This window comes from Panulirus ornatus, chromosome 1 (assembly GCF_036320965.1).
Source record: "Panulirus ornatus isolate Po-2019 chromosome 1, ASM3632096v1, whole genome shotgun sequence".
In the NCBI taxonomy this organism is placed as follows: domain Eukaryota; kingdom Metazoa; phylum Arthropoda; class Malacostraca; order Decapoda; family Palinuridae; genus Panulirus; species Panulirus ornatus.
In genome coordinates this window covers 32,295,642-32,318,143 of record NC_092224.1, presented here as the reverse complement: position 1 = coordinate 32,318,143, position 22,502 = coordinate 32,295,642, and the positions used below count along the sequence as shown (strand labels likewise).

The following is a 22,502-nucleotide window of genomic DNA, read 5'->3' as shown; positions in this document are numbered from 1 at the left end:
GGCTACATCCACACACATCTATAATCCCAGCCTGAGCCTTTGAGGAGGATGAACACTCCCCGCCTGGGTCCTTCTTATGTTCTATTTCTTAGAAATTGAAATACAAGGGGAGGGTTTTCAGCCTCCTGCTCCTTTAGTCGCTTTCTTAAGACACGCTTGGAATACGAATGGAAAGCCCTTTCTCCCCTAACCCAGGGGTAAACCGTGCAACAGCACGAGACTCCTCTTACCAAAACTGTTTCAAAATCAACCATCAGTCCTAAATTAGAAACAGAAAGCTTGGTCTTACTTCAAACTTCATCAACCTATACTTGAAGATCTCCCCCATACCTAGCAAACAAGACTTGAACAAAACATAAAACACAATCAGGGTTCGTGAAAACATAAAACAACCACCTCTCCAATCCAGTCTCGAACCGTAATCCACCAGACGCACACACACACACATATATATATATATATATATATATATATATATATATATATATATATATATATATATATATATATTCCATAGCTGTGCAAACGACTGTGGAAACGTTGATGTATAAACATGATCAAGGAAGATGAATGAATGATAATAAAGTTATTATGCGATAGTGTTCTACATCCTGCCACTGTGTGTGTGTGTGAAAGAGTATTGCCCGGAAGTCATCAATTCGCACGGTCCAAGAACTCACAATTCCCGAGTTCTTGCAAGTATCTCCGTTTTCCTTTACGTTAAGACATTCTAGAGCGCAAAGGTATGACTTTGGGGTATAATAGCCCCGGCCTGAGTGTGGTTGTATCGTCCTGTTCAAGGGTCGTCTGTGCCCTCTTGTGTCGGGGTGTCCTTCGAAATACAACGTTGCTTCAGGCATTGGAAAAATAGATATTCATTGTCAACTGCAGAATGAATTTTGTGTCACAGGATTTTCAGTCATGTTCGTAAGATTTAGAAATGACCTACAATCATTTACTGATGGTAAATCACCCACACTGAAACTATGGAGCTTTGTATCCTTGCATTGTGTAATGGCTGACCAAATTTATTTACCTGTAGCTTGAGCAAGTATTCTAGAGGGCAAAATTGAGTATGTTTGAAGGCATAGTTGTGCCGACAATGCAATAAGGATGCAAGGCATGGGATATAGACAAGACTGTCCAGCGGAAGGTGGATGTACTGGACATAAATTGTTTTAAGATATGTGGCGTGAAGGGGTTTGATCTAATAAGTCATAAGAGTGTAAAGAGAAGTGTGGTAATTTGAGTGCTGTTTATGAAAATATAGAGGGCGTGCTGAAATAGCTTGGACATGCGTAGAGAACGCGTGAAGAAAAGTTGACAAGGAGGATATGCGTCTTGGGGGTAGAGGGAAAAAGGAGGACCGGGAGACCATATTGGAGATGGAACGATGGAGTTAAAAAGGTTTTGAACGATCGGATCTTAAATATATAGGAGGATGAAAGGTGTGCACGGGATAGCGCGAATTGGAATGATGTAGTACATAGCTAGGGTCGACGTGCTGTCAATGGATTGACCTTAGGCATGTGCAAGTATCCAGGGTAAACCATGCAAAAGTCTGCTGGCCCGGGTGGTGGATAGGAAGCTGTGATTTCAATGTATAACACATAACTAGAGAATGAATGCGAGTGGATGCCGCCTTTCTTCGTCTATTCCTGGCGCTACCTCACTGACGTTGGAAACGGCATATGTCCTCGACACTAGCAACAAATCATTAAAGGTATTCCTTGTCCAAACAAACCTTTATTAACGATTGCAGACGACACTTAAGTCTCCTTCTCTCAACCATCCTTCCTCCGAGTCATAGATCCAACAAGAATAAACATCAAGGATACTCAACTCTTTTTTAAGAACAAGACCATCATATTTGTGGAGAAAAAGGCCTGAATAGTTTTAAGACACAAACACATCCTCCCTGAAGACAATATCAGCTACTTATATCCAGGAACATTACAATGAATTATCCATTTGCAGCGCTGAGTTATCACATGAAACGTTCACCATCACATGAAACGTTCACCATCACATGACATGCTCACCATCACATGAGAAGCACCTACCCACAGGAAACTATTCATCATCGCATGAAAAGCCAATCATCAGAAGAAACGTTCATTATCACGTGAAGTATCTACCCGCATAGATAGCTCTGTCATATGAAAACGTTCATCATAACACGAAACGTTTAGACCAAAAAAAAATTTCAACATTACTTACAACCTTTATCATTACAAGGAACCTGATTAATAACGCCAGTGAATCGATTTTTCATAAAAAAAAAATGTCCAGAAATGCATGGTTTCTAAACCTATGACATGAAACGAGGTCGTTTCTTAAGCAAGGGAGAAGCAATTGGACGTACCCACAACGGACGCAGTGACGTGAAGGTGACCAAATCATTTCGTAAGCTCCTTCACCTCCACGCAGGGTAATACCCCTTGTGCCGCTAATGAAACGTAATTACCATCATTATTGCACAGAGAGAGAGGAGGAGGAGGGAGAATGGTCGTACAGAGACCCCACATTATGCCGTGAAATACTGAATCATTAAACAAGAAAACGAACGATCGTACAGTAAAGGAAATTAGCGTATACTTGACCCAGTTACAACGAATGAAGCTTTTATCCCATTACCAAGTGATATATATATATATTATATATATATATATATATATTTCTTTTCTTCTTTTAAACTATTCGCCATTTCCCGCGTTAGCGAGGTAGCGTTAAGAACAGAGGACTGGGCCTTTTTTGGAATATCCTCACCTGGCCCCCTCTGTTCCTTCTTTTGGAAAAATTAAAAAAAAAAAAAAAAACGAGAGGGGAGGATTTCCAGCCCCTCGTTCCCTCCCCTTTTACTCGCCTTCTACGACACGCATGGAATAAATATATATATATATTCATATATATATATATATATATATATATATATATATATATATATATATAAGCAAGAAGGCGAATCAACAAGCTATAGGTGTATGATTCTGCCATCTATTCGACACTACAGTTCGAACATTTCTGTAGCCATTTTCTGAAGCCTATTGAACAACACCTTACGAAACAAAACAAATATGACACATAGAACTTGATTAAAAGTTATCCGAAACTTGTCTAGATGAACTAGAACTGTAGTAGATGAACTAAAACTATAAAACAACTGAATTACACTTACATATCCAAAAGGATAGAAACATACAACAAAACAAACACACGTTCTCGTGGGTTTAAAAGGTAATCCTCTCCCTGTGTATACATAAGATTATACATAACTATTGGTTAAATGTTTCCTAAAACTTATCCAGATGATCTAACATTACAAGGGAACGACAATGTATAAAATTCCACAGAATATCCATACCTTGCGAGACGGGTATACGTTCACGGGATCCCGAAAGGTGTCCACTCGCCACTGAGTCTGTTTCAACAATGACTCGTTTTCCTCAACGCTGTGTTCAGGTTAAGATTCGTTAACATGTTCCAGCAAAACTTTACGAGACTGGTAAAAACTTCACCAGTATTCTTCACCAACAACATTATTCATCACCGATATTCTTTACCTTTCGTACGAAAAATTGATGAAGACAAATAAATATGTACTTACCTGTAGTAAATAAATCTAGTTGGGATTGGAATAGCCTCATCTCGAAACAAATGAAAGTTCTCTGTTACTATAGCGAAGCTAATGTGACTCAATTCGATCTTGTTGTATACAATGGTACTGCTTTGCTATCGCTATACACCACAGGTTCAAAGTGTAAAGTGACTGTTACCATGATCTATCATAGGAAAGTTATTGGAACGTAATTCATGACTGGATTGGAGGTAACGCCACTCTAATTAGAGAGTGAGGTATGTTTTGTCATGAGTTGGTCATGCCTGAAAGATCGACCAAGGTGCTTTACTAACTCTTAAGCGACTGGTAGTGCCATAAATATACGCGACATTATAGTCATGAAAATCTATAAGTGATATTGGCCATGAGCCCCAATCCATTGGATCCGTAAATCTAAATAAAATGAGCCTATTGTAAGTCTTTTGTGAATGTAATTCTAAATGAGGTGTGTGTGTGTGTGTGTGTGTGTGTGTGTGTGTGTGTGTGTGTGTGGATAATTTTGATAAAGTGATTTTAGTCATTTGTATTCATTGTTGAAATTTGTGTGTCCTCAATAAAGAAGTTTGATGTATCTGACGTCTTTAGCAACAATTTATGAGGTTTTTCGTGTGTTCAGTTTCTTGCTAAGATATGTCCTCTATAATTTCAGCATCAGCGTAAAGAACTGGTTTTCTTTTTACGTTTGCTCAGACGGGATGGGCAACTGAAGCCCTCGTAAAGGTCAATAACCTTATGTGTATATATATATATATATATATATATATATATATATATATATATATATATATATATATATATATATATATGTATATACATATATATATATATATATATATATATATATATATATATATATATATATATATATATATATATATATATATATATATACATATATATATGTGTGTGTGTGTGTGTGTGTGCGTACCCTAGCCAATTCATCGACCAACCCCTAGGGGGTGGATAAACACCTGGTTCGAGTGTGGATCGACTGCTGCAACGAGTGTGTTCGAACCTCGGCGGCACGTGAATGCGCCAGTCAGGAATTCTAATCGCTACACCATATAGATACGAATGTATATATATATATATATATATATATATATATATATATATATATATATATATATATATATATATATATGTATATAGATATATAGATATATATGTGTGTGTATGTGTGTGTGTGTGTGTAGGTAAATTTTTTTTACCTGATCATCGTTTCTGCTTTGCCAAGGAATAGCGCCAGGAACAGGCGGAGGAAGGTCAATTTCATTCACATCCATTCTCTAGCTGTCATATTCTATGCACTGAAATCACAGCTCCACAACCAAGCCCCACAGACCTTCCTATGGTTTACCCCAGAGGCCACACATACCCTAGTTCAGTCAAACCGACAGCATATCGCAACATTTCATTCTATCCCGTGCACACCTTTCACCCTCCTGCATGTTCAAGCCCCGATCGCTCAAAATCTTTTTCGCTCCACCCTTCCATCTCCAATTTGGTTTCCCGTTCTTTTTATTCCCTCCAATTTTGACGCATATATCCTCTTTGTTAACCTTTCAAACTGAGTCATCAACTTCTGCAGTTTGTCGTTCTATTCTGTCACCAGCGATGTATCATCAGCAAACAATAGCTAACTCGCTTCCCAGGCCTTTTATTCCCTCTCAGTGTCTTTAATCCTACACAAACTCCATACTCACCCCTTTTTCCAAGGCTCTCACATTTACCTTCCTCACCACCACATCCATAAACAAACTGAGCAACCATGGCGACATCACACATTCCTGCCGTAGACCAACCATCTCTTGGAACCATTCACACTCCTCTCTCTAGTTGCACACATGAATTACACCCCCGATAAAAACTTTTCACATCTTCTAGCAGCTTTCCTCTCACACCACATATTCTTAATACCTTCCATAATGTACCTCTATCGACCCTATATGCTTTCTCCAGATTCATAAATGCCACATACCAATCCATCTGTTTCTCTCAGTATTTCCCACACACATTCTTTAAAGCAATCACCTGATTAACACCTCCTCTATCACTTCTGAAACCACACTGCTCCTCCTCACTCTGATGCTCTGTATATGCCTTTACCCTCCCAATCAATGCCCTCCCCTACAACTTACCAGGTATACTCAGCAAACTTGTTGTACTGATGTAATTTGAACATTCACCTTTATTCACCTTTTGCCTTAATACAGTGGCACTATGCATGCATTCCGGCAATCCTCAAGCACCTCACCATGATCAATACATATATTAAATATCCTTACCAAACAATCACAGTAACCCACTCCCTTAATGAATTCAACAGCAATATCATCCACTCTAGCCGCCTTACCAAATATCATCTCAAAAAGGCTCTCAGCACCTCTTCTCCGTTCACCAAACCACTCTCCGCGACTCTCTCGCTTCTCGTGCCACCCCAGCCTAAACACCCTACATCTAACACTCTGTCATCAAACACACTCAACAGTCTTTGAAAATACTCACTCCGTCTCCGCCTCACTTCATCATTACCAGTTTTCACCTCCCTTTTTGCCCTTTTCATCGATGTTCCTATTTGTTCTCTTGATTTTTGCGCGTTAGGTACCTCCTTTCAAAACATCTTACTCCTCGCAGAGTTTAATGATACTCGCTTACACCAACTCTCATTTACCCTCTTTTTCAACCCCTGCACCTTCCTCTTGACCTTCTGTCGCTTTCTTTTACACACACACCAATCATATGAACTCCTTCCCTGTAACATGAATCTCACTCGTCAGTATCTTAAAGAAAACGTAATAATACTGAATCATTGTGAAGACTCTACAAGACTACAGATGATAGAGGCCATGAACCTAAATGAATATTTTCCTTCTTAAATAATTATAGTACAGGACAAGCTAGGACGCTACACTTATTCTCTACCCCATCCCAAATGACACTACACTCTACCTCCACCGGACTTGCCCAGGTGCACGAGACCTCAAGGCAAGCTCCCTCTAACCGGTACCCCAACGAAGTTGTCAACACTACCACGCATTGACTCCAAGGGAACACGGTCCACCGATCAACATGTTATCTAAGCCACCGACCGCTCACTGAAGATGGGCAGTGGTCGTGTGCCCGAAACGCCTCGTGTGTTTCGAAAACAAAGTGAAATTGAATACAGGACATTTAATTCCCAAATTATTTGATGAAGCAAAACATTTGGTGAGAAAACCCGAAAAAAAAAGAAGGCAACAGAAAGCTAGTGAGTGTTAGATATGCACTGGTCTTGAACGAACAATGAATTAAGGAGAGAGAGAGAGAGAGAGAGAGAGAGAGAGAGAGAGAGAGAGAGAGAGAGAGAGAGAGAGAGAGAGAGAGAGAGGAAGAAGAAGACGGGCTTAGAGGGACGGAAAGAGACCTTAGGGGTAGAGGCAGGGAAGAAACTGGGGGAGTAGGGGCAGAGGGGAGACACAGGTGTCTGATGAATTAAAGTATATCATGGATGTTGTGATGCTAATTAGACACAGGTGTGGTGTGTTTGCAGCCAACACCACTCGGCTCATTACCGCTCAATACCCTCCACTGAAGCTAATTTACCAAATTAATGGGAGAGGTAGATATGCCGGGATCTATCGAGTAATTCAACCCTTATGGTTTCAAGAACGAGAGGTCAATATCCCCCCATCTCCCCCAACTCGTTTCATGCTACGAGACACTGAATTTCCTTTTCATAAGCAACTTTATGAGTATTCAGGACATAACCTATGCGATATAGATTACATCTCATTGATTATCAGATACATTCGAGGAGTACCTGGTCGCCTAAAAGTATCTAGGATCATTCAATGTGTGATCCAAATGGTTTCGTGTGAGTAGATTACTCCCATTTGAATTTATGTATATATATATATATATATATATATATATATATATATATATATATATATATATATATATATATATATATATATATATATATATATATATTCTTTCTTCGCTGTAATTACTCCTTGTAGCCTCCGTGGTGTAGCGGTTACCGTTCCTGACCGTGACGCATTCACGAGCCGCCAAGGGTCGCGCACATTAGTTCGAATCCTGGTTGCGGCAATCGGTCCACAGTCAACCCAGCTGTTCGTCCACCCATAAGGGCTGGTCGATAGAATGGGTACCTTGCTCAGGCTAAGGTAAATCAACTGACTGTTATATTTCTCTCTTGTGTCTCCCATGATGATGTGATTATTTCACGAATGTGCACTTGAGAACTTATCGTGTTTCATTTTCCCCGTGGATTCATAGGAATATATATATATATATATATATATATATATATATATATATATATATATATATATATATATATATATATATATATATATATATATATATATATATATATGTTTATATATATATATATATATATATGTTATATATATATATATATATATATATATATATATATATATATATATATATATATATATATATATATATATTTATATTTATATATATATATATATATATATATATATATATATATATATATATATATATATATATATATATATATATATATATATATATATATATATATATATATATATATATGGTTTTTTTTTTTTAACTATTCACCATTTCCCGCGTTAGCGAGGTAGCGTTAAGAACAGAAGACGAGCCTTTGAGGGACTATCCTCACTTGATCCCCTTCTCTGTTCCTTCTTTTGGAAAATTAAAAAAGAGAGGGTAGGATTTCCAGATTCCCCCCGCTCCCTCCCCTTTTAGTCGACTTCTACAACACGCAGGGAATAGGTGGGAAGTATTCTTTCTCCCCTATCCCCAGGGATGATACATATATATACATCGTATAGCGTTAATAAGATGGCCTTGAAGAGGGCCTCAGTCGCCCGTTTTGTCTCAGGTAACATAAGAAATCAGTTTAGCTTTGTTTATGCCTTCAAACAGGTATTTCACTTGGTTGATCGACCCCATGATCCGGCAATGCTATCCCGGACATAGGAAGACGAAGGTCACATTCGGTAGGTAGATCAGTTGTATGTGACTGTTTGAGAATGGAAATTACTCTGATCACAGAATACCACTGCATCCTTCCCTACAGCAGCAGCAACAATAGCAGGAGCTATGGAGTTCCAGCAGAGAGGTGGTGGGAATAAGGAGTGTGTGTTTCCCATAGATGCTCAGACGCAGGAGCGCGTGGGTTCGAGACCTTACTTGATGGATTCATAGACGGGGGAAAAATGAGTCGGATCCAGAGGCAGAACTGGTGTTATGGAAAAGAACTATTCTCACACCTGTTGCCCCCGTCTCTTAACCTTGTATGTTTGTATATACGTATGGTATCTATTCCTTTATGCACACACACACACACACACACACACACACACACACACACACACACACACGCCTATGCCAAGTACCTATTCTATCAACCAATCCTTATAGGAGGATGAACAGTGAGGCGGAATGTGGAGGACCAGCTGCCGCGACCAGGAGTCGAACTATGCAGGTTTTATCTCAAGCTGCCTGCGCGTGCATGGCGGTCAGCTAACCGCTACACCATGTGTGTGTGTGTGTGTGTGTGTGTGTGTGTGTGTGTGTGTGTGTGTGTGTGTGTGTGTGTGTGTGTGTGTGTGTGTGTGTGTGTGTGTGTGTGTGTGTGTGTTTGTGTGTGTGTGTGTGTGTGTTCTGGTCACGATATCAAGGGGAAAAATAGCGTGTTCGGACGGAAACGTTATAATATTGGATGTAGAGTCGTGGCTGTAAGGAAAAAATATGATAAGGAAGAAAGTTACAAAGCTTAGCGATGAAGGTGAAAAAACAAACATCACAAACTGTGTATAAAAGTATCACGTGGATGACTGATGTGATTGAGGGATCAAAGATCATAATCCAAGCAAGCAATGACTGTGTCTCTAATCCCTTGAAATTTAAACTAACGTGTCAAAGTGCTACGAGAGTTTGTGGACTTAGCACAATAAACGAGAAAACTGATAAAAAAAAAAAAGATAGTTATAATAGATCTTTAAAACCCAAGAGTTTCATAAAAGCTTAAGCACAGAAAGTCGTAAATTGTATGGGCATCAGGCAAAGGAAGACCAGTCATGTGGTCTTCCTATCTTACAAACATGGAACCCTAACTTAATCAGGTGTGTATGATTGCCAAGATAACATAGATTAGTTCCAGAGCTATAAAACCAAGTGAACTCACTATAGCTTCATGTCAACCACTCAGAGAAGGCTATACGATTAACCCCGTTTTCATAGATGATATTTCTAGACTTAATTAAATTAGAACCCTTGAAACATGTCGATCTCGCACACCTGATAGACACATATGCCCTCGGATATGTGGAAGGGTTAGTTTTTAGTTCATGAATCTCCGGTGCTTTTTGGAGCATCTGAGAGAAATATCGAAAAGAAAAGGTCAAAAGAATTTGTCATATGGGTGCTTCCCTTCTCTACGAAACGTAACAAATGACCAGACACCTTTTACGTCATCTCCTGTTCAAGCAAATTCTTACGTACATCATATAACTACTGAAATCGTAGTATTGATTTCATGATACAGGTGAAAGCCGTGTGCATATGGACGCTTTGAGTGTAAAGATTTAAGGAATAGTGTCGTCACAGTAATAACTGAAGGAATGAAATGTCAGTGAGTCTCAAGGATTCATGCATTCTCCACTGTCCTTCCAACACTATGCAGGAAAAGAGTAGTGTTCTTGTAGCTAGTTAGTCATGCCTCAATGAAAGTAACGAGAGATGTTCACTTGCATCCACCCACTCGGCCCAGCACCCCTAATATCATTAGTCCAGTCCTGATGGTTCCCTGGGGATGATGAATTAGTTAACTTTGGCACAAGAGGTACACAGGTGAGGAAATGTCCGTCACGCAATAAAACAGTTCCACAATGAATGTATGTATTATCGATGGTAAGACAGTGATCAGAGAAATGACAAAGAGGTGCCACATTTGCTAATTTAGTATCAGCTCTCTCTGCATCTGTTTCACCAGTGGTACCCCATATTAAAAGATCACAGTGCCTGCCACAGAGATTGTACTGGACGAAGCTGACACTCGTGTGCTTCTTCACGCTACAAACGCATCTCGAAGCGACCTTGAAACTACGGCCACGTCATTGGAGGAGACTACAGATAATAGAAGCCATTCACAGTAGAGAGAGAAAGCAGACGTTATCAACATCCAGACAAACATGACCACCGCCGTATAGCTCTTTGATGGCCCGCCAATGGGACCTAATGCCATTTTAGGACAGGTGGAACACGTCACTGACCGGCCACAAGCTACAAAGTCCGCCATTTCAGGACAGGAGGAACGTTTCATTGACGCACCCGGTCATGGGTTACGAAGGTCAGAAATAATCAGAAGAGCCCAACCTGACCTCAACTCCACACCAGGACAGTACCGGTCTCGCTTGGCCCAGCTTAATGTATTTAGTGATGGACTGTCTATACTCGTACGTCGTTTAATATTGTTCTTCTGTAACGCTTTTAGTGTCTTCCTTACTTTTTTGTGCTATATACTTTGGGGTTTTCCGAGTGTGTCTATTATGCACATGTTTTTTTGCGTTCTACATTTCATTTCGAAGTTTTGTGACGCAAGTTTTTTCTCTTTCCTTTAGATTCCTGATGATGCCTCTGTGAAGGCGAGAGCTTGATTGAAATGAAATGGACAATTATGGACAACTGGTGATTCAGCACCCACCAAATAACATTGAGAAAATTAGAGAACACAAAAAAGATTAATAACTCTAAATATATTGTCGTATTCAATTCTACGGACATAATAAAAAAAATCTGCTCCCAGCAGCTTACACTAATATATATATATATATATATATATATATATATATATATATATATATATATATATATATATATATATATATATATATATATATATTAGATAAAACTTGCATAGACGACCAAGAACTCAGGGAAACTGAGACGCCCGGTCTCCAAGCCTGGCAAGAGGTTAAGCAGATGAAAACAACCTATCAAATCACATGTCCGATAAGACACTATCAGAATGTGCCATAAAAGAACCACCCATTGTCACCGGTCCTTGTTAAAGTGACGATCAGGTGTAGCGACAGCGGCGCACAGTGGACTGCCACACATGCTAGTCAGGTAAGAGATCCTCACAACTGGTGGTAGCCTATCTAAAACTGGTATCGCTACTTTAATCTTTTTTCCTTAAGTTAATTCGGGATTTAGTTGTGTTTTAGTTTTCTTTTTTTTATAGTATCAGCATTGCTCATCTTTTTCAAGTCTGTTTCTTTTTTTAGCATCTAGATATTTCATCGTAAATTGTAACTATATATAAGTTTATACTTTTTTTTTACTATATACAGGTTTAACAGATAACGTGCAGCAGTTCTTGTCACTGAAACGTGAGTAGAGATCGAAGTCGAGCATTGGTTAAGGTTCGCCCTCAAGATTTGATGGAGAGAAACGTATATGTTTTATGAATGGACCTGGCTATGGACTGGTGGCCGTGATCCATAGGATCAATTCTTATAGGGTCTCGGTAGTCTGTATCATAATCAACCCAGATGTTCATCCCGGCAGTCTGTATGATAGTCAACCCAGGTGTTCATCCACCCATAAGGGTCGGCTGATAACCCAAGCACTTGGCATAGGCTTGAGGAGAACCTACCCAATCCATCACGGATGTTACTCTCTCGACCAACTTGGTTTGTATTCATACACTCCCTTTGTCTTACCCGGTTTTTTAAAATTCTTTTTTTGGTCTCATTTCCTTTACGAAAAAGTTATGAAATTTCTTGCGAAAAATAATCTCAAGAAAATCTAAATCGAAAACTTGGTATGTCGTCCCCCAAAATATGCGACTATCATCACAGCATATTAAGACTTCCTCATATTAAGAGCTGGTAACCGGTAAAAATTATATTTCGATCCCTCCACACTTTGACGTTTCATAGCTTAATGTAATCTATAACTTGATAATTTACGGCTTATCGTAATTAGTACAACCATAACTCTATGTTTTGGAAAATGAATATTTGTTTCAAGGAGTAAGTTTCTGCTGTAGCTGATGATCCGTTCTACTGAACCCCTGTGATCGCGGTAATATTTTGATGATATTCTATTATACACGGATGGCAGCATCCGGGTCACATGTCCTTGGCATATGTCAACAACACCTTTCCCCTCCACGTAAACCTGCTTGAGCTAACAATGACAATGAAATACAGTGGGTTTCAAACAGCGACATGACCAATAGGTCCAAACGAGGCTGTTTGTGATCGTGGAAGAGACCCGAAACTCATGGATTAATGTGATTAGGGTGCAAAGAAATAAAGATTTTTCAAAGAAAAAAATATCCCGTAATCTTCTCATATATAGTTAAGGAGGCTCAAATAATGTCAGGAGTGAATTTCAAACATATCATTTTTCTTTTCCACGTTGAAGATTCCAGTTGCGGTCAAAAGTCTATATCAAGGGCGGACCATAACTGAAATATATGAAATTTGTGAAAAGGATTAAGAACAGACAAGGGAAAGTATTTCCTAATTTTAGTGGAAGGGAAATTTTTGTCGTGTAGAATGTACCAGGCCATAGGTGTTAGGAAGGACATTGAGAGGGAGGGAGAGATAATTCCGAAAGCTTTGATATGTAGGGAAGGAAATAGTTATCAAAACGGCCCACCCTTGAGCTGCCAACGGTCCCACATTAATCATGTAACGCAGTAGCTTGCCGAGAATGCTTTCATCCACTCTAATTGGTAAATCTTTCCATATATTAACATTTCTGTTAAAGAAAAGGCGTGCACGGAATAGAGTGAATTGGAAAAATATGGCATACTCGGGTCGACATGCTGTCAAATGACTGAACCAGGGCATGTGCAACGTAAACCATGAAAGGTCTGTGGGGCCTGGTTGTGGATAGGGAGCTGAGGTTTTGGTGCATTACACATTACAGCTAGAGACTGAGTGTGAAAGAATGTGGCCTTTTTTGTCTGTTTTCTTGGCGCTACCTCGCCGATGCGGGGGACAGCGATGCTGTTTCCTGTGGGGCGGGGTGGCGCCGGGAACGGATTGAAGGTAAGCAAGTATGAATATATATATATATATATATATATATATATATATATATATATATATATATATATATATATATATATATATATACAGAACACCTGTTTGGTGGATCTATAAAGGCAGCAATGCGGAACATTTGCAGAATAAGTGGAGCGAGAGATAGCAGTAGGTGTCGCAACTGGCAATACTTGAGGAAAAATTCTTATTCGAAATACATAATGTAGGTCAAAGGTGCAAGTCGCAGGTCAGCTTACCAAGAACATACAGTTAGATAAATACTAAATACCAGCAATATGCAACAAGCAACTCAAAAACTAGACGAAACAGGAAGAAGAAAAGTAATGTGATGCTTCTATCTAACACATATTCGATGTCTAGATATTCTATACAGCAGGTCTATAATGGTCTATAACAGCCAGGAAAGTCAGACCGTCAAGAAATACTTTAAGAATTACGATGAGCTCCTTATTGTAAACAATGAACAGAAAACGGAGGTTAAAGCATTTGGGTAATGGATATCACATTACTTAATTGCAAACAAAATCTTTTTTTTTCCCTGTAATTCACTGAACTCCCCCTACGGCAGTAAGATGAACAACGAGTTAATATCAAACTGTCTTCACTTATTACCCAGGCCGATAACTAAACGATTTCTTCATCATGCTTAATTTCATTTACCCAAAACATTTCCATATAAAGAAGCCAACGTAAAACTTAGAGACACGATACCGTCAGCAACCCATTAAAGAGAATGGTTTTACGTTGTTGGAACAACTCCTGAAAAGTATTTACTTTCAGTGCCATATTATTTTTCACTCAAATACCCTGATTAATATAGGTTTGTACAAACTGATGGTTTACAGGTCTTTTTTTTGGCGTACGATGCAAATCCATACATCATATATGGGTACTGTACCAGGATTTTGACTGATGTACTTCTACAGTCCAGATCTCGAGTTCAATGAACCTGGTTAGGTAAGGATAGTCTTCGAGAGGGCAATATATTCCACTTGAGAAAAATCAAAGCCTTAAGAGCCTTGAAGAGAATGTAAGAATGCTAACGAAACTCCTAGAATGTCCGGCAATGTTGCTTGTACATAACCCTCCATAACTGAGTGCTGGGGTCTGCGCATCATGTCTGCAGATAACTAGGTGTTCAGATCTGATACAATCGAAAAAAAGGAGGAAATAAGCTTAGATATTATTTATCATTTCTTTTCTTTTTTAAGATACATTGATATCTTTACGTTCAACGTTTTCTTTTGATTATACGTTAGCTTGGATAATGTAAGGATGGTGCTCACTTAAAATCCCTTCAGATATGATCCATTAAAAAGCATTTTTCCGGAATATCTTACATGCACTTAATTTCCTGTGGTAGTACACCATTTCTGTTTTTTTTTAAATTGAAATACCGTCTAATATATGCATTTGTTTATAAACGTAACACCAAGAGTTACCAAAGAACAAAAGAAATAAAGAATAAACAACAACTGTAAAACTAGAATCTATTCAAACTCGAAACCCTTTTGCCTTTTTTTTCCTTTGGGATGAGAATGGCCTCTATGATATATGTCTTTGAAGGGATGTAGGCGTGTTATCTTTTTTCCCCATTTTCTTTGTCAGTTCCATCAATATTTGCTCATATATTACCCCCACCTGTTGTAATGTCCCGGCGAACCCAAATATTACACCCTTGTATTAAACTCCACCTTTCCGGTACATGATTGACCCACGCCCCCACCTGGAATAGTTACAGTTATTATGGCTTTATTTGTCTAATTATGCAAAGATAAAGTGTCTCTCTGACAGTTTAAACTGAGGGTCACATAATAAGGGGGATGGTTGTAGATGGGAATAATCATGAAGTGTACACTGAATATCTTGGAATAATAACAGGGATTATTTTCATGGGGTCATTCATAACCTGTGAGAGGCGCTGTGTAGATTTCGTAGCTGATGCTGAGGATTCTGAGACACTTGGCACTAAAGGTAACACTGAGCCCTTTGATAAGTTCATTGTCAATGCTGGTTGACTTAGGATAACATTGGATAAGCCAAATGAACCTTATTATAGATTATGTCTAACCCATATAAACCTTATCATAGATCATGTCTACAGAGCAGTGCAGCACTTGATCAACCATAGAAAACTCATTGGTACCGGTAGGTGACGAAAAAGCTCCAAGAATATCTAGAATATCTAGTGCTGAAGCCACTCCCCTTGTGCAAAGAGCACCGAGAGTGGCTACGCAAGCAAGCAGTCCAGTCTTCAAGCCAGGGAAGTAAGCTTAGGGATCACTTAACCAGCGACAGTGTTCAGGTAGTTGTGTGAGACGTGTTAGTCAATTGAATCCTTGCGAAACACGATTTGGGGTTCCATTTCCGATATGGAATTCACGAATTGAGTACTATGGTTTCGACAGTGTTGATGGCAAGGTTATTACGCTGGGTGACAGAGCACATGTACTGGCCAAGGAGGACGAGGAATCTCTCTTGTGAGGGGGAGCTACAACAGAAATCTTAAGTAAAGAGTAATCAGAATCAAGACCAAATTTGGGCACTCTGAATCGCATCTTGGAATGAAGATCTGACATGTAACCGCTCTATCTGGGCACACGACTTAAAAACCTAAGGTAATGAAAATTTGACATGTATATATTTCCAACATCAAAAGCAGACTTAAGGTCTATGAAAGCTGAGCATATATTCACTTACTGGTATGGCACCACCTCCAGTCAAAGAGCTACAAAGGCGAGAAGAAAGCTTGAAAGTACTTGGTATACAACGAGTCTGTTGAGGAGGATCCGGTCTAGGCCTTTACAGAATCAGGACGTAAAAGAAAAATGTTGGAATCTGTTCGAGTTGAGTTTGGGTATAGGTACCATGCCGAAGCACAAGGGAAGGAATCTTCCTTAAGGATTCATGTTCAGAGAGAATAAGAAAGAGGAACGTGTGCTCATAATATATATCGTGCGAATATGAGCGGTGCATGTATGAGGGAATGGCCCCTGCAGGTAGATGATATCAAGTGTGTTTTGTTATACGTACTGAATTATGTCATCAAGTCTGATGACGGCGTATATTCTGGGAAAATATCCGGCGCTCAGGTTCATATACCACCCAAAGTATATCAATCATACACAGCCTGACATCCCACTCAAGTAATGTATGTTACTTGTGACTGCACTATCCAATGAGGAATTTTCCAACAACTTCTGCAAAACTCTGAGGCTTATGAACCGCTACAGACTGAATTATCTTAAGGAGCTGTGGCCTATCACGAGTTTACACGCGTTACCAGGACTGGGCTCTTCGTGGGTTAAAGTGAGGAGAACATGAATACTAGTGGCAAAATTAGTTACCATGAGAGCTTGTTCCCCTGTATTATCAACTACTTGTTTTATGGGGAGAGAGCTTCTCACCCGTGCAGCTTCGTCTCTTAATTATGTATCGTGTCTTTACTCCAACACACACACACACACTCACACACACACACACACACACACACACACACACACACACACACACACACACACACACACACACACACACACACACACACACACACACACACACACACACACATCTACACCAGGTCCGCTTGTACGTTCGTTGCTGTTCTTGTATGACTATCACACTAGTTACGAGTCTTTCAGCCGAGTCTTCAATTCATTTAGGATAAAGATGCCAGATGCCGCTGAGATGTTCCCTGACTCCCTAATAGCAAGAGCCTCAGTAAGGGGGGAAGGGTAAGGTTAAGAGGTTGAACCTTGTCTTTGGTTACTCTGGGGTTCAATTAGAACCTGGCTGCTTAAGTGGAAAGTGTCTCTGTTTACCCATGCAGTCTCAATGCCAAGGGGTAGCATCTTCTGTTTGACATCTTGAGCATCTTTGACGAGAAGACAACGGTGCAGAGATGATATCTGAACCCCCACCAGTGGTTATATAACTTCAGTAACCACATCAAGATGCATGAGGACAGTACCTAGAGAAAGATCCAGTACCTCAACGGCTATAGAAGGGAGTGGAACCAAGTTCTTTGTGAATTTCTACGTTTGGGAGATTGTGTTTCTTGAGTAGCTACTTCTCCCTTCCAGGTCAACCACAAGGAGGTTAATTCGTCCTATGGCCAAAAGTATCGAAAGGACCTGACCCTCAGGTATGGTCCACCCAACCAGAAGTTCACGAGGGTATTGAGTAACCAGGTACTCAGGGAGCTCCCCTGGGTGGTGAAGGAAGACAGAAGTAACCCAGGTGCTTCTGGTTTATTCAGAGGCGATTTTGAGTGATCATGGAGTGGAGTGTGCAAGGTTCAAACACACACGTGAAACCCACAGAATCACGGCAAAGAGCACCTCCTGAGATATTAGGAAACATTTCTTTAATACTTTGAATGTCTAGCAGTCATTTCAGTCCCAGATGGGTGATACAGAGATCTTCAAAGGTTTCATGTGACGCAGAGGAGGTGTCACTGGTGGGGTAACATCTTCGGCGTCCGCGTCCATTTCTAGTGTCAGATGAGGTGTAGAAGTTGTTGCTTGCTCTACATTCCCTCAATTCTCATTTTCTGCTGTGCTCATGAAGATACTAAAAGTCGTCAGCAACAGTGTCGGGAATGACTGACTCCCTACTAGGGCAGTAAATATGGGAGGTAAGTGGATGAGATGGTCGAAACAATGGATCCCAACCTAGAAAAGGAAGCAACAAGTCCTCCAAAAACAGACTGAAGCACTGACTGAAAAGAAGAATAGAAGACGTCCTTACGTACGATCCACGGGATAAAAAGTGCCAGCTTTTCCCTAATGCTCTCCACGTCCGTTTCCCCTACAGACCTGAGCCAACAGTGAAAATCACTGCCTGTAGAACCAACAGGTCCCCTTCGAGGGATCATCATGCAGCGATGAGGTACTCTCGATGTCACACAACCGGCTTAGAGGTGTTGGCTATTTGTAACCATCCCATGACGAACTCAGACCTCTCAGCAAGCGACGCACAGAGACATAGATAATTCAACCAACTTCTTACAACCGAAGACCAGCCCACCTACAATATGTTACCTCACCTGTGGCCTCCTGTGATTCGCTTTCTAGTCGCTACCCAAGGTTCTTTCAGCTGTCACCTTTTGGGTCTAATTTACACGTAACCGGGGAGGAATATCCTACCAGCCGCTACATGATATTCATTTACCTTTCAGTACCTAGAGTTACTACACCCATCATCATCTAAGATCCTGCACAGAACACCACCTGACATTACGCTACTTGATACCAAGGGACTTTAACCCATCTGTCATCACCTGTGATCAACCATAATGAGATTACCCAACCCACTGTATTGCCATTTGAGTTTCGTGAACCTGTTGTCCCTTGGGATTATATATAAACCGTGTGGTCATACATGGAATATACTACATGTAAACATTTACAAATCTATCCATTCGTCCATACGTGAATGAATCATATGTATGTTCCTTATGTTTCTCTTTTTACATTTCTATACATTTGGTGAAAAGAGAAGAGGTATTTAAAGAACTGCGTAAGATGAAGGATGGAAAATGTGCAAGAATGGATTGGAATGCAAATGAATTTCATAAGAAAAGAGGATGATGGTGTCTGTCATTGATATATCAGGCTTATATTCATTGTATGGACCAAGGTGGGGCTCCTGAGGTATAGTGTCTGTATATAAAGGCAAGGTGGATAACGTGATTGCTCGAACTACAACGGTATACGCCTCTTGAGTGTGCATTGAGATGGATGGGAGAGTAGTTATTAACTGAGCGGTAGCATACACAAATCATCAGACCAGAGAGGAGCGAGCAGAAGCAGAAATATTGTGGACTAAGTGTTTGCTGCGAAGAGTCTGTGCGAGAAGTATTTGTAGAAAGTGAATGGCGTTTATCAGTATAGAGAAAGCGTATGAGAGGGCTGACAAAAATGCCCTGAGGAAGCTGCTACGAAGTAGATGGGAAGTTATTACATGCAGTGAGAAATTTCCACCAGGACTGTATGGCATGTGTGATGGTAGGAATGGCGGAAAATGAGATATTCTCGGTGACAGTGGGTTTGTCTCCATTTTTGTGTAAAGTGCTTCTAAATAGAGGTGGTGAGGGACGTTTAATGCAAGGATCGTAAAACGAAGGGACGGGCTATGGCATACTGGGGTTGGAGTGGGAGGGGAACGTGTTGGGTAGATCAGCTGCTGTTTGCAGATGACAGCTTTGGCGAAACATTTTAGAAAATAGAGACAGAATTTAGGAGAATCTGTGACACGTGTTTGTTGAGAGTGAATGTGCACAAAAGTAAGGTGATGAGACTCAGCAGAGTGATCAAGCAGAGTGACTAGGTCCGGAGGAAGTAGAGTGCGCTAGGTACCTTTGACAGGACGTGACAACGGATTGTACCAAAGGAGGCTGAGCTGTGTGTCTCAGGATGGATGACTGGCTAAGGTCTTGGGTGCACTGAAGAATGTGCGGCGAGAGAGAGAGAGAGAGAGAGAGAGAGAGAGAGAGAGAGAGAGAGAGAGAGAGAGAGAGAGAGAGAGAGAGAGAGAGAGAGAGAGAGAGCAGTCATTGTCTGTGAGAGCAAAGATGGGCATGTCTGAAGGTACGAAGTTAACGCAAGTGGGTGCACGTGTTGGAAATCAAGACTGTGGACTTCTTGGAAATCAAACACCTGAGATCAATATGTGGTATGGGTAGGGATGAGAAATCAGCGCAAGAGAGAGAGATGTGGCAGCAACTGGCTGCTGAATGAGAGAGCAAACATTGGTGTGCTGAAATGGTTGGGAACTATGGAAGAAAAAGATAAGCGAAGAGAGATCAACTACGACCTAATGATATCATCAGAAGCAGAAGGAGTAAAAGGGAGTGGACGACCGATGAGGAGATGAAGAGTTAGAGTGAGAGTGAAAGAGGCTTTGAGGCACTATGGTTTGAACATTACAGGAGGCTGAAATACGTGCTTCGGATACAAAGAATTGAAGCGGTGGGGTATGTAGGAAGCGACGTGATATATTTGGCCAAATGAAAGGCTCAGGGAAAAAAAATAAAAGCGAACGGTCTTTATAGGTTCATTATGGATAGCGAGCTCTGGTTTCGGTACATTTTTCATGACAAAGAAAGGTTGGATGGGTCTGTTTTTGGCCAGCTTTGGAGCTACTCCAGTGAAGCAGCGAACGGCATAAACCTATACGAAAAAACATTACATTTGTATGATATATATGCATTACATTATATATATACATATATATATATATATATATATATATATATATATATATATATATATATATATATATATATATATATATATATATATATATATATATATATATATATATATATATATGTATATATATATATATATATATATATATATATATATGCATATATATATATATGCATATATATATATATATATATATATATATATATATATATATATATATATATATATATATATATATATATATATATATATATATATATATATATATATATATGCATATATATATATATATATATATATATATATATATATATATATATATATATATATATATATATATATATATATATATATATATATATATATAACGTAAGGGTAAGAGAGATGTGTGGAATTAAAAGAGCGTGGTTGAGAGAGCAGAAGAGGGTGTTTTGAAATGGTTTGGTCACATGGAGAGAATGAGTGAGGAAAGATTGACCAAGAGGATATATGTGTCGGAGGTGGAGGGAACGAGGAGAAGAGGGAGACCAAATTGGAGGTGGAAAGATGGAGTGAAAAAGATTTTGTGTGATCGGGGCCTGAACATGCAGGAGGGTGAAAGGAGGGCAAAGAATAGAGTGAATTGGAGCGATGTGGTATACCGGGGTTGACGTGCTGTCAGTGGATTGAATCAAGGCATGTGTATGGGGGTGGGTTGGGCCATTTCTTTCGCCTGTTTCCTTGCGCTACCTCGCAAACGCGGGAGACAGCGGAAAAAAAAAAAAAAAAATATATATATATATATATATATATATATATATATATATATATATATATATATATATATATATATATATATATATATATATATATATATGCTCTGTGGATGGTATTGAGAATATATGGTGTGGAAGGCAAGTTGTTAGAAGCAGTGAAAAGTTTTTATCGAGGATGTAAGGCATGTGTACGTGTAGGAAGAGAGGAAAGTGATTCGTTCTCAGTGAATGTAGCAGGGGTGTGTGATGTCTCCATCGTTGTTTAATTTGTTTATGGATGGGGTTGTTAGGGAGGTGAATGCAAGAGTTTTGGAAAGAGGGGCAAGTATGCAGTCTGTTGTGGATGAGAGAGCTTGGGAAGTGAGTCAATTGTTGTTCGCTGATGATACAGCGCTGGTGGCTGACTCATGTGAGAAACTGCAGAAGCTGGTGACTGAGTTTGGTAAAGTGTGTGAAAGAAGAAAGCTGAGAGTAAATGTGCCTAAGAGCAAGGTTATTAGGTACAGTAGGGTTGAGGGACAAGTCAATTGGGAGGTAAGTTTGAATGGAAAAAAACTGGAGGAAGTGAAGTGTTTTAGATATCTGGGAGTGGATTTGGCAGCGGATGGAACCATGGAAGCGGAAGTGAATCATAGGGTGGGGGAGGAGGCGAAAATTCTGGGAGCATTGAAGAATGTGTGGAAGTAGAGAACATTATCTCGGAAAGCAAAAATGGGTATGTTTGAAGGAATAGTGGTTCAAACATTGTTATATGGTTGCAGGGCGTGGGTTATGGACAGAGTTGTGCGGAGGGGGTAGGATGTGCTGG

The 22,502-nt window shown here is 39.7% G+C and overlaps 1 protein-coding gene across 2 annotated transcripts in view; it reads right to left on the bottom strand.

The window, feature by feature from the left end:
- The window catches only part of LOC139749741 (homeobox protein aristaless-like), a 297,440-nt gene that overhangs the window by 270,576 nt on the left and 4,362 nt on the right, over positions 1 to 22,502 (bottom strand). Inside the window, exon 1 of one of the 2 annotated variants that reach the window (XM_071664066.1) lies at positions 3,365 to 3,408. The exons of the other annotated variant lie outside the window; for it this stretch is intronic. The gene's annotated coding sequence lies outside the window, so the exon portion shown is untranslated. Of the gene's footprint in view, positions 1 to 3,364; positions 3,409 to 22,502 lie in introns of those variants that run through there. 2 annotated transcript variants of the gene reach the window in all.